Source organism: Myotis myotis, unplaced genomic scaffold (genome assembly GCF_014108235.1).
Source record: "Myotis myotis isolate mMyoMyo1 unplaced genomic scaffold, mMyoMyo1.p scaffold_m19_p_1, whole genome shotgun sequence".
Taxonomy (NCBI): Eukaryota; Metazoa; Chordata; class Mammalia; order Chiroptera; family Vespertilionidae; genus Myotis; species Myotis myotis.
In genome coordinates, this window is record NW_023416313.1 from 115,610,464 (window position 1) to 115,630,035 (window position 19,572).

The window sequence follows — 19,572 nt, forward strand, 5'->3', positions numbered from 1 at the left end:
TAAACCTTAAAATATCCAGCTACCTTTCTTTTCCTCAATCACTCTAATTCACATTTAAATCCCATAAGTTATCAATTGATTAACCAAAGTTCCCTTTAAAAGTAAATTTTTATTTTTAGACCTGAATGAAGCAGCTTAGCAAATAAGTATTACTGACAGAAAATCATCTTAAACTATTAGCTAACATGGACATGAAGACAATGACTATGTACAGTGTGTGAAATGCCAGAAGTCATCAACAAGGGAAGGAATTATGTCACTCCAATCCCTTCAAGAACACTTCATGGGGTGTCCTCTTCCTCCTGCAGTAGATCAGCCTGCTCAGTTGCTTTAAGGACACTTTTCTTGAATGTTTCCTGAACTTCCCCTCCCAAATGAAACTCATCAAAATACAATAAGCCTTCTCAAAATTTAGATGATGCCAACTTCACACACATTGCCAAATACTTGTCAAGTAATTCCACGTAACAATGAATTATTTCCAGGGTAATTAGTTCATTGTCCTGATCCTCAATAGCATAGCAAAAATACAGACTAGCGTATCTCTTGTAACTAAACCTTCAGATGTCGCCACTCAAGAAAGCTGCACATTCTAGGTTTGTGCGCTAAAACAGCTTGAACAAGTTCTCTTGCAGTCTTTTTCTTCTCTTTGATAGTGGGACAGACGTTTCTGCAATCAAAGCTTTCCCTGACAACTAAAAAGCAACATAAACTGCACAGCAGCCTAGGGCCATGGACAGGGGAGGCAGTGGCCTGTGGCAGTTGAGGTTGAGGGGAAGCCTGTTGCTGAGCTGAGAAGGAGAAGCCATGTTGCTTGTAGGGAAGAGACCCAGTTAGTCACATACCTTATTTTTATTTCTCCAGTTGTCCCATGGCCCTTTTGCTGGCCTAGGATCTTACTTAGGATCTCACATTGCATTTAGTTGTCATTATGTCTCCTTAGTGCCTCTAATCTAGGACAGTTCCTCGGTCTTTGTCTTTTATGATTTTGACACTTTAAGAGTACTGGCCAGTTATTTTGTAGAATGTCTTTGAAAGACAGAGATGTTTGGTCTTTCTCATTTCATCATCAGAAGGTGCATGATGTTGATATGTCTCATTACTAGTCCTAATACCTTGATTCCCTGGTTAAAGTGGTATCTACCTGTTTTTTCCATTAAAGTGACTGTTTTTATCTTTATAACTAGAAGCCCGTTTCATGAATTCATGCATGGGTGGGGTCCAGCTGGCCTGCCCTGATGGGGGCCCATCAGGCTGGGCCGGCAGGGGGGAGGGGCTGCAGGCAGTTGGACGACCGGCCCCGCCTCCAATCGTGTTGGGGACCACTGGGGCCCAGATCAGGCTGGTTGGCTGCCTCAGTGCACATCATAGCCACTGGTTGTTCTGGTCATTTTGGTCATTCCGCCATTCCGGTCGCTGGGCCAGATAGATAGGTAGGTAGGTAGGTAGGTAGGTAGGTAGATAGATAGATAGATAGATAGATAGATTGATTAACTAGAGGCCTGGTGCACAGATTCATGCACCAGTGGGGTCCCTCAGCCTGGCCTGTGCCCTCTCATAATCCAGGACCCCCCAGGGGATGTCAGACTGCTAGTTTCGGCCCGATCCCCACAGGCCAGGCCGAGCAACCCCACCATCGCACTTGCACCAGCCCTCTAGTATGCATATAAGATCTTTGGTTAATCTCTTCCCACCCTCCCCCATCCTCCCTGCCCTCTGAGATTCAGCAGTCTGTGCCATGTTTCCATGCCTGTGCGTTGAGTGTCTGCCCCCTGGTGGTCAGTGCATATCATAGCTACCGGTCAAACGGTCACTTAGGCTTTTATATATATAAATTAGAGGCCCGGTGCACAAAATTTGTGCAGTGGGCGGTGTCCCTGAGCCCAGCCTGCACCCTCTCTAATCTGGGACCCTTCGGGTGATATCTGACTGCCGGTGTAGGCCCGATCCCTGTGGACATCCCTCTCACTATCCGGGACTGCTGGCTCCCAACCGCTCACCTGCCTGCCTGCCTGATTGCCCCTAACTGCTTCTGCCTGCCAGCCTGATCACCCCCTAACCACTCCCCTGCCAGCCTGATCGATGCCTAAGTGCTCCCCTGCTGGCCGGATTGCCCCCAACTGCCTTCCCCTGCCAGCCTGGTTGCCCCAACTGCCCTCCCCTGCTGGCCTGGTTGCCCCTAACTGCCCTCCCCTGCAGGCCTGGTCACCCCCAACTGCCCTCTCCTGCCAGTCCGGTCACCCCTAACTGCTCTCCCCTGCAGGCCTGGTCACCCCCAACTGCCCTCCCCTGCCAGCCTGGTTGCCCCAACTGCCCTCCCCTGCTGGCCTGGTTGCCCCTAACTGCCCTCCCCTGCAGGCCTGGTCACCCCCAACTCCCCTCCCCTGCCGGTTCGGTCACCCCTAACTGCTCTCCCCTGCAGGCCTGGTCACCCCCAACTGCCCTCCCCTGCCAGCCATCTTGTGGCGGCCATCTTTTGATTACATGGGGGCTGCCATCTTGTGCGATGGTATGATGGTCAATTTGCATATTACCTCTTTATTATATAGGATAAGTATCTTTTGGAAGATATTCTGAGATATGCAAGTTTTTTTTTTTATTATAATCATGTCCACTAATTTTAGCATCCATTGATGAGTCACGCATGCAACAACTATTGCTCTGGTGTTTCCCAAATGGTGATTTTCTATTTCTATTATTCTTTTTGCATTTATTAATTGGAATTGTACTGTAAAAAAGGGATACCTCTTTTCCTTCATTTACTTTTACATTCATTTATTTGATGACTAGTGGCCTGGTGCATGAAATTCGTGCATGGGGAGGGGGTGTTCCTCAGCCCGGCCTGTACCCTCTCCAATCTGGGACCCCTCAAAGGATGTCCTACTGCCGGTTTACAGGGATCGGGCCTAAAATGGCTGTCGGACATCCCTCTCACAATCCGGGACTGCTGGCTCCTAACTGCTTACCTCCCTGCCTGCCTGCCTGATTGCCCCTAACCACTCTGCCTGCTGGCCTGATCACCCCCACTGACCCCCGCCGCTGGCCTGCTTGCCCCCAAACACCCCCAGCCAGCCTGATCACCCCCAACTGCCCCCACCCCCTGCTGGACTGTTCACCCCCACCTTCCTTCCCCACTGGCCTGCTCACCCCCAACTGCCCCCCCCTCTGGCCTGCTCACTCCACCCCCCGCTGTCCTGATCACCTCCAACTGACCTCCACTGATGGCCTGCTTGCCCCCAAGTGGCCTCCCTGCTGGTCTGCTTACCCCCAATAGCCCCGCCCCCCACCAGCCTGATCACCCACAACTGCCCTCCCCTCTCAGCCTCTAACCGCCTCTACCTCGGCCCTGCCACCATGGCTTTGTCCAGAAGAATGTCTGGAAGGTCTCCTGGTAGTTCTCCCAGTCTAATTAGCATATTGCCCTTTTATTAGTATAGATAGAGGCCGGGTGCACGTGTGGGGGGCAGCTGGTTTGCCCTGAAAAGTGTCCCGGCTCAGGGTGGTGGTTCCCTTGGGGCATGGGGCAGCATGGGCAAGGGGCCTGTAGTGGTTTGCAGGCTGGCTATGCCCCCATGGGCTGAGGGTTCCTGCTGGGAGGCGTGGCCAGCCTGGGTGAGGGGCTGATGGCTGTTTGCAGGCTGGCCACACCCCCTTCAGGGTGGGGGTCCCCACTGGGGTGCCTGGCCAGCCTGGGTGAGGGGTTGATGGCTCCTTGCAGGCTGGCCATTCCCCCCAGCGGGGACCCTCACCTCATGGGGGTGTGGCCAGCCTGGGTGAGAGGCTGAGGGCCATTTTTAGGCTGGCCACACACCCTTCAGGGTGAGAGTCCCTGCTGGGGGCGTGGCCATCCTGGGTGAGGGGCTGATAGCTGTTTGTAGGCTGGCCATGGCCCCAGGCAACTCAGGCTCCCAGACCCTTCTTGAGCGGAGGCCACGGCAGCTGGAAGCAGGTATCTGGGATTTATTTATCTTCTATAATTGAAACTTTGTAACCTTTAGCAGAGCCCACAGCCAGCCAGGGCAGGCGGGAAGCTTGGCTTCCTCCATCGCCAGGGGCAACCCACGCCTCCTGTTCGCTCCAGCTCTGTGGCTGCCACCATCTTTGTTGGGTTTATTTGCATACTCGCTCCTGATTGGCTGGTGGGCGTGGCTTGTGAGTGTAGCGGAGGTATGGTCAATTTGCATGTTTCTCTTTTATTAGATATCAGCATGATAATGAATATTCACTTTATTCTGTGGATTATCATCCATGGTTGTTATTATTTACTAGAGGCCCAGTGCACAAAATTCATGCACAGGTGGGGTCCCTCCACCTGGCTGACAATTGGGGCTGATTAGGGCCATCTCGCCCAGTCCCAGTCAGGGCCGATGGCCAGGGAGGGACTATGGGAGGGCTCCAGGGCATGTCCAGCCCCATTTTTCTCAGTCCCAATTGGCTGGACCTCAGTAGCAAGTTAACCTACTGGTCGGAGCATCTGCCTCCTGGTGGTCAGTGCACATCATAGTTACTGGTCTGTCAACCACTCAGTTGGACACTTAGCATATTAGGCTTTTATATGTATAGACTAGAATCCCAGTGCACGAATTCATGCACAGGTGGGGTCCCAAGCGGGTGTGGAGCCTGGGATGTGATCAGCCTTCTGGGCTGGCGGTAGAATGCCCTTGCCGGCCCGGGATCCAGATCCATCCCGCTGACATTCATACCGGTTGTCGGGAGCTACCTGGCAGCTACTTTTATATTGTTTCTTCCTTGCAGAGCCTCTAGGAAGGGTAAGTGGCTGCGGTGCCCTAGGCCGACTTCCAGGAGGCTGGTGCGCTTTCGGGATCGTGCCAGCGGCACTGATCCATCAGTGCCTGGCCCATTCTCTGGAGATTGGGCCTGCAGGACTACTGATGGAGGGAGTGGCTGCCACAGGGCTGGTGAGCCACCAGGACGGGTCGGTCAGCTGAGCGGAGCTCCCACTGTGGGAGCATACTGATCACCAGGGGGCAGCTCCTGCATTGAATGTCAACCCCCTGGTGGTCAGTGCGCATCATAGCCACCGGTTGGTTCCATCGTTATGGTCATTTCGGTCGCTTAGGCTTTTATATATATAGATTTTAACTCACAGCGTAGAATGCTCGGCAAGCACTTTCCCTCCAGCCCCTGGTCTTGGAGACCTCATGTCCTTCCAAGGCTCTGTTCACCCTCTTCAGCTGCCACACGAAGTAAATTGCACCGTGTGTGTGGAAACCCTTTGCAGGCTCCATGGGAGTGTCTTTACTTCACTGCAGTTCTGATTACCCCAACATAAGGAGAGACACCTTCATTATCAGGTAACATTATTGTGGTAAGACCCCTGCTCAGCCTACTGCCGCAGTTTTAAATAGACCATGGGTCACCCCGCCGGAGTCCAACCCCAGCAGGTCCAGGGGTCCCCAAAGGTGTGGATGGAGTCGGCGAAGAAGGAATGACACAGAGACAGCGTTCAGTTGATCAGCAGCCTAGCCAGGATCTCTAGCCAGGATCTCCAGCCAAGTTCTGGTCTGGATCTCCAGCGAAGTTCTGCTGTTTATTGTCTTGTTACATCCGTATTTATACCAGTTGATTTTAATCCTGTCAATTTCTATTACAAAGGTTAGGGCGTTTCTTATCTCCATTCCAGGGAGTAAAGATTATGTAGCTTAAGCATGATTGTTTGTAGTTAAAGTGATTAGCTACCCGCCTGGCACTTAGTTAAGGAGTTTCATCCCCTCCCTAACTTCAGGGAAAAATCCCTACCTGGGGAAACAACCTTTCTCGGAGAGGTGACCTTGGTTAAAACACACAGCGCTAAGGGGAGCAAACATATTAAGAACAGTATGCTATATACACCAGGTCCCTTGAAACATATGCTGTGCAGATGTTTCTATCCTGCAGCGACTGTGTCAAGCAGCAAGGATGGACCGGCTTCCGGCATCACCCTAGATCAGCAGTTCTCAACCTGTGGGTTGCGACCCCTTTGAGGGTCAAACAACCCTTTCCCAGGGGTCGCCTAAGACCATCGGAAAACACATATTGAATATATAATTACATACTGGTTTTGTGATTAATCACTATGCTTTAATTATGTTCAATTTGTAACAATGAAAATGCATCCTGCACATCAGGTATATACATTATGATTCATAACAGTAGCAAAATTACAGTTATGAAGTAGCAACGAAAATAATTTTATGGTTGGGGTCACCACAACATGAGGGACTGTATTAAAGGGTCGCGGCATTAGGAAGGTTGAGAACCACTGCCCTAGATGGTTTGGCTCAATGAATAAAGCCACGGCCTGCAGACTGAAGGATCCTGGGTTCAATTTTGGTCAAGGGCACATTCCTGGTTGCAGGCTCAATCCCCAGTAGGGGGCATGCAGGAGGCAGCAGATCGATTCTCTCTCATCATTGATGTTTATATCTCTCCCTATGCCTTTCTCTCTGAAATCAATAAAAATATATTAACAAAAATAAAAATAAATAGGCCATGAATCGAACATCACTGCTCTCCATCCATCCAGTCCCCTCACACACTCTTTTGTCTTCGCTCCCCCCCTCCCTCCCCCCCCCCCCCCCCCCACACACACACAGTGCTGGGATCTGTAAAATGGGGTCAGGATTTCTACTTCAACCAAGGGCAATGCTTCCACATGGCCTTCCTTCCTTGCCCATCTCTGTCCCCGGTCCTGTGGGGTTTATCCCTCCCTCCCCTCTGTGTAACTTGGTGGGCCCTGCTCTGCCCCCTCTTCCTGTGACCTTCTGTCTGCAGCCTCCCCCTTTCTCCTCCGGGGGTGGAGCTCCCAAAAGGCTGTGCAGGGTGGGACGGTGCTGTGTGGGGTGGGGTGGGGCTGTATGGGGTGGGGTGGGGCTGTGTGGGTGGGGCTGTGTGAGGAGAGCTGGGGTAACGGGTCACAGGGAGGAGGAGGGAGGGACTTGGAGCCTGTCCCATGGGAAAGGCACTGGGCTTCTCGGCTGCCCCCACCCAGCAGCTTTTCTAGGCCCCTGCGCAACTGTCACCCTCCATCCTTCGCTGCCTCCCACTTCCTTTCAAGTGTTAGACTTGGTTTCTTCAACTCAGCCCCGTCCTCCTCTCTGCTGTGTCCCTGGGATCCCGAGGCCACCCCTTGGCCTCGGGCAAGCGGGCCTGGCCCATCCCTCCATAATGGTGCTATCCACTCTCCTGGAGTAGTTAGTGAAACTTAACAAGTAAAAAGAAGCAGCCTTGAAGATTATAAATTGTGTACTGAGAATGCCACAGGCTGCAGAGGGCTGTGCAGTCCATGGCTCTCAGATCACGTGTTGCAGCCTCTGCTACCACGTGGTCCCTCCTGGCTCCTGCCCCCACCCCTGCCCGCCTCTGCCAGGGGCTCGGGCCAAACCCTGGGAGCTTTCTGATGGCTCTCGTCTCACACCTCACTTTCCAGTCCAGCCCACCAGTGCCCACAGCAAGCTAACCTACTGGTTGGAGCATCTGCTTCCTGGTAGTCAGTGTGTGTCATAGTGACTGGTCCAGCAGTCAAACTCCCAGGGGAATTCTGGTTGAGGGGACAATTTACATATTAGGCTTTTATTATATAGGATTTTGCCACTAACACCATTTTCTGAGTTAGAATGTCAGGGTTCTTTAACTTCCCTGTGTGCCATGAATTTTTTTTTTAAATATATTTTATTGATTTTTTTTTTTACAGAGAGGAAGGGAGAGGGACAGAGAGTTAGAAACATCTATGAGAGAGATACATCAGTCAGCTGCCTCCTGCACACCCCCTACTGGGGATATGCCCGCAACCAAGGTACATGCCCTTGACCGGAATGGAACCTGGGACCCTTCAGTCCGCAGGCCGACGCTCTATCCACTGAGCCAAACCAGTTAGGGCCATGAAATTTAACTTTAGACAATATTCAACTATTCTAACCCTCAATTCCCTCAGTAGTAAAATAGAAATAGTATCTGTCCTGCTGTGTGTAAAATAGATTTGCAAACTATAAAATGTGATATAAAAGGTAACATTGTCACTATTTTGTTAAATGCCTATGGGTAGTCACAGAACAGTGGCTTTTTTTTTTTTTTTTTTTTTTTCTTTTAGGAGAAAGTTTAAGATTTAATTCTTTTCAATTATTTACTTATTTCTATGGGGAAGACCAAGAATGGAGGTGGAGAGAAAAAATTGTATGGAGATCAGAGGCAGAAGAAGCCAAAAGTAAATCATAGAAATACAGAGCAGCATACATTCTCACATTCTGCTGTCTGTAATAAATATTTTATAAATTTCCTAGAATATTATGCATAGTAAATTAATTTCTCTCACTATTCATTTTGAAAACTCCCTTGTTTTATGTAACAAAAAAATGTTGCTAAGTTAAATGTGGCTTATAAAAACAACATTAATTTTTTCCTGCACCTTAAACTGTTGTTTGGTTTGAAAATGTTATATTATCTGGTGTAATTTATTAAGGATATGAAAAGCACACAAAACTGTACCAGTTAGGTGTTGTCAATGTTATTACTTTTGGCTTTTTGTCCAATTTTCTTTGTCTTTTGTGACAATGCTGTGTGCAGAAGTCCTTGATGTGACTTTCTCTTATTAAGTTTCTAAATCAATACACTGCTCAGGATCATTTGTTCCTCCGTCCTGTTTGCTCTGGGTATTTGGAGGATCTATTGAATACTAAATTTGTGATTTAAGATTTTTTTTCTTTTGTGGATAAAGCTTTTATACTCTTACAACAATCAGGGAAAAAAAATAGTAGTCTAAGCTGCTAAGTAGGTCGACCTGCCTGAGAATGATGAGGTGGCAAATTCTAATGAGATTTCCTGACTTCAGCAGTTACTAGTGATGGGAACAGGGAATAGAAATAGCAATATTTGAACTGCAAATAGATAGTCAAGGAAGAATAAATGAGTTTCTACTTTGTCCAACATTTGTAACTGAGGAAACATTTTATTCCACAGTGTGCTTTTCCTACTTTGCATTAATGAATATAGCGAAATAAAGGCATGAAGCCAGAATGAAATAAAGAACAGATACAGTAAGTAATTATATTAATGGATGTAGGCCAGTGATGGTGAACCTATGACACGCGTGTCAGAGGTGACACGCGAACTCATTTTTTTGGTTGGTTTTTCTTTGTTAAATGGCATTTAAATATATAAAATAAATATCAAAAATATGTCTTCGACTTGATTTGGAAATTATTCCCCAAGTCCACTAGCGTTAATAAATGGGGTCCCTCCCTTTCTCTAGGAAAAAAAATATATATATAAGTCTTTGTTTTACTATGGTTGCAAATATCAAAAAATTTCTATATGTGCCGAGCTCAAAAGGTTCGCCATCACTGATGCAGGCTATTTCAGTTAGTGTGCTGTGTTCTCTTATACAGTAAAAGATTAGAAATACTTGATATATATATATATATATGCCTAATATGCAAATTGTCCCCTCGAGAGTTCGACTGGGAGACTGGGAGTTTGATCGCTCACTATGACATGCACTGACCACCAGGGGGTGGCACTGAATGAAGGGAGGCCCCAGCCGGCAGCCAGGGAAGGGAGGCCCCAGCTAGCCGCTGGAAGGCCCCGATCGGCCCTGATGGCTGGCCAGGTCTAGGGACCCTACCCATGCACGAATTTGGTGCACAGGGCCTCTAGTATACTTATAAAAGCTAACACAAGATATTGAAGCTATCAAAAATTGCTGTTTTATGCCAGTTATATTTGGATGGATATTTTGTAAAATCCACAAACACATCCAAATCAATAATATATGCTGTGAACTCCAAGCATTTGGGTTTAGCTTAGCTTTGGTTTTAGCTTAAAATTTCATCTTTTGCCCTGACCGGTTTGGCTCAGTGGATAGAGTGGCCTGCGGACTGAAGGGTCCTGGGTTTGATTCCGGTCAAGGGCATGTACCTTGGTTGCGGGCACATCCCCAGTGGGGGGCGTGCAGGAGGCAGCTGATCAATGTTTCTCTCTCATCGGTGTTTCTAACTCTCTATCCCTCTCCCTTCCTTTCTATAAAAAAATCAATAAAATATATTTTTTAAAAAAATTTCATCTTTTTTTGTTGGTCTTTAGCTGTTGACTTATTTACACAATGGCACTCAACTAACTTTCCACCTTGTCACTGCTGTTCTAAGCTGCACTTAAGATTCTCCAGCTAACAGTGAGGACAATGGACTCTCAGGGGATACCTTCCAAGGAGTTAGCACTTCTAACACAATTTCTTAGAATCCTTTTTAAAAAAAAAAATTATTTTTGACACTATTTTAGATGTCCTTCATTTTCCTCTCCTTTACCCACCTCCTCCCAGGCCCTGTTCCCTATCCTCCTACCCCCCACTTTCTGGCCATCACCATATTGTTTCTGTGTCCATGGGCTATGCATATATGTCCTTTGGCTAATCCCTTCACCTTCTTTCATCCAGTGCTCCCAAATCCCCCTCCTATCTGATCTCTGTCAGTATTTAACCTGCATCCATGCCTCTGTTTCTGTTCTGTTCGTTAGTTTATTTTGTTCATTAGATTCCACATATAAGTGAAATCATGTGTCTTTCTCTGACTGGCTTATTTTGCTTAGCATAATAATCTCCAGGTCCATCCAGGCTGTTGCGAAAAATAAGAGTTCCTTCTTTTTTACAGCCATGTAGCTTTCCATTGTATAAATATACCACAGCTTTTTTATCCATTCATCTATTGATGGGCATATGGGCTGTTTCCAGATCTTGGCTATTGTAAATAATGCTACTATGAACATAGGAGTGCATATATTCTTTATGATTGGTATTTCAGGATTATTAGGATATGTTCCCAGAAGTGGGATCACTGGGTCAAATGGCAGTTCCATTTTTAATTTTTAGAGGAAATTCCATACTGTTTTCCATAAGGCTGCACCAGACTGCATTCCCACCAGTAGCATACTAGAGTTCCCTATTCTCCACATCCTCAATAAGATTTATCATTTATTGATTTGTTGATGGTAGCTATTCTGAAAGGCATGAGGTGATACCTCATCGTCATTTTAATTTGCATTTCTCTGATGATTAGTGACACTGAGCATTTTTTCATATGTCTATTGGCCTTCTGTATGTGGTCTTTGGAGAAGTGCCTACTCAGGTCCTTTGCCCAATTTTTATTGGGTTGTGTGTCTTCCTGATGTTGAGTTGTATAAGTTCTTTATATATTTTGGAAATTAACCCCTTATCAGATGTATCATCAGCAAATATGTTCTCCCATACAGTAGATCCCTTTTCATTTTGGTGATGGTTTCCTTGGCTGTGCACCAACTTTTTATTTTGATATAGTCCCATTTGTTTATTTTTCTCCTTTGTTTTTCTTATCCTAGGAGATATATCAGCAAAAAATTGTTATGAGAGATGTCTGAGATTTTACTGCCTATGTTTTCTTCTAGGAATTTTATGGTTCATCAACTTCCACTTAAGTCTTTTATCCATTTTGAATTTATTCTTGTGTATGTTGTAAGTTGGTGGTCTGGTTTAATTTTTTTCCATGTACCTGTCCAATTTTCCCAACACCATTTATTGAAGAGACTGTCTTTACCCCATTGTATGTTCTTTCCTCCTTTGTCCAATATTAATTGACTATAGAAACATGGCTTATTTCTGGATTTTCTGTTCTTTTCTATTGATCTATATGTGTGTTCTTATGCCAGTACCAGAGTGTTTTGGTTGCAATGGCCTTTTTAAAAAATATTTTTTTTTATTGATTTTTTACAGAGAGGAAGAGAGAGGGATAGAGAGTTAGAAACATCAATGAGAGAGAAACATTGATCAGCTGCCTCCTGCACACCCCCCAATGCGGATGTGCCCGCAACCAAGGTACATGCCCTTGGCCAGAATCAAACCTGGGACCTTTCAGTCCGTAGGCCAACGCTCTATCCACTGAGCAAAACCAGTCAGGGTTGCAATGGCCTTGTAGTATAGTTTGATATCAGGTATTATGCTATATCCAACTTTGTTCTTCTTTCTCAAGATTGCTGTGTCTATTTGGGTCTTGTTTAGTTCTATATAAACTTTTGGAATATTTGTTCAAGATATGTAAAATATGTCATTGGTATTTTACTAGGAATTGCATTGAATCTATATTTGGACAAATTAATGGTGTTATTTCTCCCAATCCATGAACATGGTATATGCTTCAACTTATTTGCATCTTTCTTGATTTCTTTCTTTAATGTCCTATAATTTTCTGAGTGCGGGTCTTTTACATCCTTGGTTAAATTTATTTCTAGGTATTTTATTATTTTTGTTGCACTAGTAAATGGGATTGTTTTATTAATTTCTCTTTCTGATAGTTCATTAGTGGTGCATAAAACTTCCACCAATTTCTGAATATTAATTTTGTATCCTGCTACTTTGCCAAATTCATTTACTAGATCTAGTAGTCATTTGGTGAATTCTTTCAGATGTTTAAATAAGATGCCGAAACTGGTTTGGCTCAGTGGATAGAGCATCGGCCTGCGGACTGAAAGGTCCCGGGTTCGATTCCGGTCAAGGGCATGTACCTGGGTTGTGGGCACTTCCCCAGTGGGGGATGTGCAGGAGGCAGCTGATCGATGTTTCTCTCTCATCGATGTTTCTAACTCTCTATCTCTCTCTCTCTTCCTCTCTGTAAAAAATCAATAAAATATATTTTAAAAAAATAAATAAATAAATAAATAAATAAGAAACAATACCAATCTTGCACAAACTCTTGCAGACAACAGAAAAAAGAAGGGAATAGTTCCTAACTCTCTTTATAAAAAATTATAAGACTAATTTACAAGAAAGAAAGATTACAGACCAGTCTCTCTTATTGATTTTTTTTATGGATGTAAAAATCTTTAATTTAATTTAATAATGTGAGCAAATTGGATGTGTAGAAAAGATAATTTGTTACAACTAAGTGGGTTTATTTCAAGTGTGTGAAGTTAGCTTAAAAATAAATCAATGTATTTTACCACACCAATATAAAAAAGGAACTATGGAGTCATTTTAATAGATACAGAAATTTTACCTGCTCATAAAAGGCCCTATTCAGCAAACCAATCTCTCCAGCCTCTCCTTGCATTGTCATATGTGCACACATTCCTTCAGCCGTATATGGAGTAAGTTACACTTTCTGAGTCATGTGTTATTTCTTGCCTCTCTGCCTTTACACCTCCTTTTTTATCCAATAACTTAGACTTGTCCTTCAAAATACTGAGAACAAACTGATGGTTGCCAGAGTGTTTATGGTTTGTATTTTTTGTGCCTATGTAAGAAGTCTTTGCCTACCCCAAGGTTGAAAAGGTTGAAAAGGTAAAGGGTAATAATACATGGTACAAACTTTCAGTTAAAAATAAGTCATATGGATGTAAAGTACACCACAGGGAATATAGTCAGTAATATCACAGTAACTTTGTTTGGTGACAGATGGTTAGTAGACTTATCATGGTTATTACATGTAAGGTATATGAAGGCTATGTTACGCACCTGAAATGAATATAATAGTGTATGTCACCTATATCTTAATTTTTTAAAAAGTCAGTCTAGGATTCTGGGAAATGTTGGCAGCACAGCTGTCCCTCCCCTTGTACGTATACAATAAAAGGCATATGGGTAGAACATTTTTATTACTCTCAAAAGGATGTGCCTTCTCTGTAAATATCCCACACCTAGTCCAAGACAACTACTGATCTATCTGCGTTTTATTAGTCTAGATTAAATTTTTTTTTAAAGTCTTGTGTCTTTATTTATTTATTTTTTTTATTTATTGCTTTAAGTATTACAAAGGGTATTACATATGTGTCCATTTTATCCCCCCGCCCTAGACAGTCCCCTAGCCTCCCCTATCCCCCAGTGTCTTATGTCCATTGGTTATGCTTATATGCATGCATACAAGTCCTTTAGTTGATCTCTTACCTCCCTACCTCCTGCCCCCCAACCCTCCCCGGCCTTCCCGCTGCAGTTTGACAATCTGTTTGAGGCAGCTCTGCCTCTGTATCTATTATTGTTCAAAAGTTTATAATGGTCTCTATTATCCATGAATGAGTGAGATCATGTGGTATTTTTCCTTCATTGACTGGCTTATTTCACTTAGCATAATGCTCTCCAGTTCCATCCATGACGTTGCAAATGGTAAGAGTTCCTTCCTTTTTAGAGCAGCATAGTATTCCATCGTGTAGATGTACCACAGTTTTCTAATCCATTCATCTACAGATGGGCACTTAGGCTGTTTCCAGATCTTAGCTATGGTGAATTGTGCTGCTATGAACAAAGAGGTGCATATATCCTTTCTGATTGGTGTTTCTGGTTTCTTGGGATATATTCCTAGAAGTGGGATCACAGGGTCAAATGGGAGTTCCATTTTCAGTTTTTTAAGGAAACTCCATACTGTCTTCCATAGTGGCTGCACCAGTCTGCATTCCCACCAGCAGAGCACAAGTGTTCCCTTTTCTCCACATCCTCTCCAGCACTTGTCGTTTGTTGATTTGTTGATGATAGCCATTCTGACAGGTGTGAGATGGTACCTCATTGTCGTTTTGATTTGCATCTCTCGGATGATTAGTGACTTTGAGCATGTTTTCATATGTCTGTTGGCTTTCTGAATGTCCTCTTTTGAAAGGTGTCTATTTAGGTCCTTTGCCCATTTTTTGATTGGATTGTTTATCTTCCTTTTGTTAAGTTGTATGAGTTCCCTATAAATTTTGGAGATTAGGCCCTTATCAGATATGACATTGGCAAATATGTTTTCCCACACAGTGGGTTTTCTCGTTGTTTTGTTGATGGTTTCTTTTGCTGTGCAGAAGCTTTTTATTTTGATGTAGTCCCATTTGTTCATTTTCTCTTTAGTTTCAAGTGCCCTAGGAGCTGTATCAGTGAAGAAATTGCTTCGGCATATGTCTGAGATTTTATTGCCTTTGGATTCTTCTAGAATTTTTATGGTTTCCTGTCGTACATTTAAGTCCTTTATCCATTTTGAGTTTATTTTTGTGTATGGTGTAAGTTGGTGGTCTAGTTTCATTTTCTTGCATATATCTGTCCAATTTTCCCAACACCATTTATTGAAGAGACTATCTTGGCTCCATTGTATGTTCTTGCCTCCTTTGTCAAATATTAATTGAGCATATTGGTTCGGGCCGATTTCTGGGCTCTCTATTCTATTCCATTGATCTATATGTCTGTTCTTGTGCCAGTACCAGGCAGTTTTGAGAACAGTGGCTTTGTAATACAGCTTGATATCTGGTATTGAGATCCCACCTACTTTGTTCTTTCTCAGGATCGCTGCAGCTATTCGGGGTCTTTTTTTATTCCAGATGAATTTTTGGAGAGTTCGTTCTAGATCTCTGAAGTATGTCGTTGGTATTTTAATGGGAAGTGCGTTGAATTTATAGATTGCTTTGGGTAGTATGGACATTTTAATGATGTTGATTCTACCAATCCATGAACACGGTGTGTTCTTCCATCTGTTTATGTCTTCCTCTATATCTTTTTTCAACGTCCTGTAGTTTTCTGAGTAGAGGTCTTTTACCTCTTTAGTTACGTTTATTCCTAGGTAGCTTAATTTTTTTGGTGCGATGGTAAACGGGATTGTTTTCATCATCTCTCTTTCTGAAAGTTCACTATTGGTGTATAGAAATGCCTCAGATCTCTTGGGGTTAATTTTGTATCCTGCTACATTGCCAAATTCATGTATTAAGTCTAGTAGCTTTTTGATGGAGTCTCTAGGGTTTTGTATGTATAATATCATGTCGTCTGCAAATAAGGACAGTTTTACTTCCTCTTTTCCAATTTGGATGCCTTTTATTTCTTCTTCTTGCCGAATTGCAATGGCTAACACTTCCAGTACTATGTTGAACAGGAGTGGTGAGAGGGGGCATCCCTGTCTTGTTCCTGTTCTTAGTGGAAATGGTGTTAGTTTTTGTCCATTGAGTATGATGTTGGCTGTGGGCCTGTCATATATGGCTTTTATTATGTTGAGGTATGATCCTTCTACTCCCACCTTGCTGAGAGTTTTTATCAAAAATGGGTGTTGAATTTTGTCAAATGCTTTTTCTGCATCAATTGATAGGACCATGTGGTTTTTTTCTTTCAATTTGTTTATGTGATGTATCACATTTATTGATTTGCGGATATTGTGCCATCCTTGCATCCCTGGGATAAATCCTACTTGGTCATGGTGTATGATCTTTCTGATATACTGCTGGATCCTATTTGCTAAGATTTTGTTGAGGATTTTGGCATCTATGTTCATTTGGGATATTGGCCTGTAATTCTCTTTCATTGTGTTGTCTTTACCTGGTTTTGGTATTAGGGTGATGCTGGCTTCATAGAATGAGCTTGGAAGTGTTCCTTCCTCTTGAATTTTTTGTAGTAGTCTGAGGAGGATAGGTTTTAGTTCTTCCTTGAATGTTTGCTAAAACTCCCCTGTGAAGCCGTCTGGTCCTGGGTAGATTAAATTTTTATTTTCTACAGTTTTATATGATCAGAATCATATAGTATGAACTACTATGTGTCTGGCTTCTTTCACTCAATATATTTTTTAGATTTACCAGTGTTGCTTGCATCTGTAGCTCATTCTTTCTTGTTGCTGCATTGTATTCCAGTTATGAATATTCCACATATCCAATTACATTTTCATGGACATTTGAGTTGTTTCTCGTTTGAGGCTATTATAATTAAAGCTGTTGTGAACATTAGTGTACAGGTTTTTATGAGGACATATATTTTCATTTCCCCTGGGTAAATTCCTAAGAGTGAAATTGCTGGGTAGTAAGAAACTGCCAAACTGGTTTTTTGAAAGTGTGCAATTGTGCACAACAATGTGTGAGTATTCCAGTTGCCCCATATCATTGGCAACACTTGTTATTGTCAGTCTTTAATTTTAGCCATTCTAATGGTATATCATTGTGATTTTAAGTTATGTTTCTCTGATAATGAACAATGTTTAATATCTTTCATGTGTTTATTGGCTATTAGTGTATCTTCCTTTGTGAAGTATCTGTTCAGATCTTTTGCCTATTGAGTTGTCTGTAAGAGGATTCAAGTCCTTTTTGTCAGGTATGTGTATTGTGAATATTTTCTCCCAATCTTCAGCTTACTTTTTTGGCTTCTTAACATTGCATTTAGGAGAGCTAAGAATATTCAAAAGTCCATTTTATGAAATGTTTCTTTTATGGTTTGTATTTTTTGCATCCCATAATAATTTTAACTAGTACATTTAGGCCTATGGTTTATTTTTAGTTAATTTTTGTGTATGCTGTGGGGTCAAGATTTATTTTTTCTCCATAATGGATAATTCAGTTTTTCTAACATCATTTGTTGAAAAGACTATACTTTCTTTATTGAATTAGTGTGGCACTTTTATTTGAAACTAATTGTCCAGGTATGTGAGGGTCTGTTTCTGAACTTCGTTATACGTGGATCTGCTGGTGTCAGTTGTAGGACCTGGCATGGACCCTGGTGCATAATAAATATTTTTTGGAACAAATTATCACTTCATAGCATATCATGTAGTCCTTATGTGTTAATATTATTCATTAAATTTTTTATGTTAATCCTTCTAAACAGCCTGTGCTTCACTTTGAAATGAAACTGCTTATATATCTCTTATAAGTCAGGAAAATTATAATTCCAAAATAAATTATTGAATGGACATGTTAGTTTGAATCATCTCAATCTGAAGTAGGTTGTTACGTATTTATATTCATGCTAAGCATGGAGTAAGTCCTTCTGAGTAAGAGAATTATTTTGTCTTCAAGCACAATATTGTGTATTTCTGAATGTAGTAGAAGTATCCATATTCAAATCTAAGATCAAAATCAGCTATAAACTAATTTTTTATTGTCTACATCATTGCTCCCTTTTATTAGCTTAATAAATAACAATTGGTTGTGATTATTGAAAATTTAATTTTAAAATACCCCAATTCTTTTGCTCTCTTTCTTCTCTCTGCACCTTACCTTCATATTCTGTAGCAGATCATTTATTGGGGATTTTTTTTCCTGTTTTCAGTGTAATTTGAACCTCACAAACCCTGAGCTCCAGGGAAAGTGAGTCAGAAGCAGAATCCTGAAGTTTAAGCCAGGATCCAATTTTGAAATAAATCACCTGGCATCTAAACACCTCACATTCATCAAGAAGCCTTTTGGTATCTGAGCTTGGAGACCATGTGGATTGTCAAGTGATTAGTCATCAAGTTATTTTTGTAACCATATTCTGTTATGCTGTGTCCTCTGAATCAGGGTGTTTGTAGCAGGTATGAGCACTTGATCATATCCATAAAAGTAAATTGCTATATTTTTTTCAGAGCACTTTGGATCATATCTGGCATGGCTTTAAAGCTAATTAATTACCTAGCTAAGTACCAGTGATCCACATGATGCCCTCCTGGTTTGCTCAGACTGGTGAGTGAAGTCAGAGCTGAGAGGTGTCTGAAGCATTAAAGAAACTAGCTCAATGACAGAATCTACAGCAAGAAAAATTGGGCGGGATGAGGGTGAGGGCACAGGTACTTTTTACCACCATCCTTGGATGTCAGGTTGTCTACATCTAATCTCTGCATCCATTATTTTTCTCCCTTTAAAAAATATAGATGTATTTTACTTATTTTTTAGAGAGAGAGGATGAGAGAAAGAGAAACATCGATGTGAGAGAGAAACATTGATCAGTTGCCTCGTGCACCAGGGATTGAACCCACAACCGGGGTATGTGCCCTGCCCAGAATTGAACCAGAGACCTCTCGGATCACAGGACAACACTCAACCAACTGAACCACACCAGCCAGGGCTCTCCCTTCTTTTAATGGCTTCCTTTGTTTATCTTTATTAATTATTTATGAAAACAAGAGCCAAGGAGAACATGGGTAACTAAAATGTAGAATTGAACTTTATAATTCAGAAATTTAAAAACCAGAAGCTTCAGGGTCTCTTTATTTAAGCATGTGGTGTGGCATCTCAAATTGGAATCATGTGGCATTCTGGCCACTATGCCAGAGGGGGACAGCATAAGAAGACAGGTCAGTGTGTGATCAGAGAAAACAGGGGTAGGGGTGTCAGACATTGGCATTCTTTTGTTATTCAACAGACGTGAAAGGTACAAAAATGAAAACACAGTTCTTTTTTTTTTTAATTAAATCTTTATTGTTCAGATTACTACATTTGTTCTTCTTTTTTCCCCCCATAACTCCCCTCCACCCAGTTCCCACCCCACCCTCCTCCCTCACTCCCCACCCACTGTCCTCATCCATAGGTGCACGATTGTTGTCCAGTCTCTTCCCGCATCCCCCTCACCCCTTTCCCCCCCAAGAATAGACAGTCCACTCCCTTTCTATGCCCCTGATTCTATTATAATCACCAGTTCATTCTGTTCATCAGATTATTCACTTGTTGATAGATGTGTATTTGTTGTTCATAATTTGTATCTTTACCTTTTTCTTCTTCTTCCTCTTCTTAAAGGATACCTTTCAGCATTTCATATAATACTCATTTGGTGGTGATGAACTCCTTTAGCTTTTTCTTATCTGTGAAGCTCTTTATCTGACCTTCAATTCTGAATGATAGCTTTGCTGGATAAAGTAATCTTGGTTGTAGGTT

At 42.8% G+C, this 19,572-nt stretch overlaps 1 protein-coding gene and 1 pseudogene across 1 annotated transcript in view; one reads left to right on the forward strand and one right to left on the reverse strand.

Annotated features, from left to right (window-relative positions):
• REC114 (REC114 meiotic recombination protein) overlaps positions 1 to 19,572 on the forward strand; it is a 175,889-nt gene that overhangs the window by 124,375 nt on the left and 31,942 nt on the right. The window lies entirely within an intron of this gene.
• Positions 252 to 5,249, reverse strand: LOC118670912 (annotated as a pseudogene).